Consider the following 1,743-nt stretch of genomic DNA (forward strand, 5'->3'; position numbering starts at 1 on the left):
AGGTATTACTAGTAAATTTCCAGTTTAGCTCAGTAACTCTACTACTCTGAGATTCACAGTCTTTATCAGTACCTTTCCCTTCAAGCAGCATGCAATCCATCCATCCATTGCCAGACGCCATGTATCCCAAACGGGGTGGCCAAGGGCTTAGAGTTAATTGTTTTACAGGGAGGGGCACTAATCCTCCACCAACCCCACTTGACACGTAGGGAGAACGTTATGCCAACAGCATCTGGTGTTCCCAGGTGGTCACCCATCCAAGTACTAACCAGACCCAACGTTGCTTAACTTTGCTGATCGGATGGGAAGCGGTGTACTGTACTCAACGTGGCAATTCATTCATTCATTCATTGCCAGACGCCATGTATCCCAAACGGGGTGGCCAAGGGCTCAGAGTTAATTGTTTTACAGGGAGGGGCACTAATCCTCCACCAACCCCACTTGACACGTAGGGATGCCAACAGCATCTGGTGTTCCCAGGCGGTCACCCATCCAAGTACTAACCAGACCCAACGCAATGATTTCCTAAATTACATGGTATATACAGTAGCTAATTATTTCTGTCCCAGTCTGCTGGACAAGCTTTCCTTTTTGTTTCCCAGAAATCATTCCACTTCTATTGTACTTTCATCCAGTTCTGTTTTATATATTTTCAGAGTGTTTACTGTTCTGTTTTCTATACTTGATGTTTGTCTCCTTCACTAAATATTTATCTCGTTACTTCCTGTTTGTTAATCAGTGCTTAACTGGACCTTTCATGCTTTTGTATAACCCTTCCACCCTAACCAGTATTCCATGACTTTTCTACACCTATCTATTCTTTCATTACAATAACTATCATTTTTATCCAATGACTGTAACTAATTTTTATATTATATATGAATGGAACAGGCCATTTCCTCAGGCCTGTAGCTATTTGTAAGAACAGCTCTTAGGATAGAAAGATGCCTGATATATATATATATATATATATATATATATATATATATATATATATATATATATATTTTATTTGTTTTAATTCGTATGAAAAAGTATGCATTTACAAAACACCTGTGCTCAAATCTGAGTGCGTGATTGAAACTGGCAATATTTCAGCCAGCATCCTAACCAACCAATTCACTCATACAGATATCTGGTAACCTTACCCAACTATCTTAACTACATCAGCTTATCAATTTATTTTGGTGCAAAAACGAATCACATTATTCAAGAAAGAACTTAAATGATTGGACATACTTGTCGGTACTGATGAAAAATTTGTGTCTTTTGTTATCAATTTTTGAATCTTAACTGTAAGAGAGAACACTAAAACAGGTGAAAAATACAAACCAAGCTGACCAGTTACCAACACTGACCAAACTCTGATACGTGTAATTTCTGCCATGTAATATAATATTGTATATTCACTTCTTACACGTCATTTATTCATGACTTTTCATATGCAAGAAGTGTCACACAATGATGTTGTTAGACTAAATGCAGAAGCTTACTGGCTTGCCCTCAAATGTGCTATCTAAAGCACTGAGCTGGCTAACACACAAACTTTCAAACAGTTGCCGTTTCAATAATCTATTCAGAAAGCACGCAGGTAGTCTGAAATAAACTAGAAAGCATAATTTAATATCCTAACTCAATATTACGCGCCACGTCGCCACCACAGAAGTTTTTGTTTACTCGTATTCGTTACGGAAGCGTTTAGTCTTGTAAAATCTTATGAACAGCTTTGTATTTCTCATATAT

The 1,743-nt window shown here is 37.6% G+C and overlaps 1 pseudogene; it reads right to left on the minus strand.

Annotated features, from left to right (window-relative positions):
• Window positions 1-220: 220 nt before the first annotated feature.
• Window positions 221-339, minus strand: LOC145403856 (5S ribosomal RNA; annotated as a pseudogene).
• Between the last annotated feature and the right edge of the window lie 1,404 nt (window positions 340-1,743).

Source organism: Coenobita brevimanus, chromosome 61, assembly GCF_032717465.1.
Source record: "Coenobita brevimanus isolate Jiangsu-jjx chromosome 61, ASM3271746v2, whole genome shotgun sequence".
Classification (NCBI taxonomy): domain Eukaryota; kingdom Metazoa; phylum Arthropoda; class Malacostraca; order Decapoda; family Coenobitidae; genus Coenobita; species Coenobita brevimanus.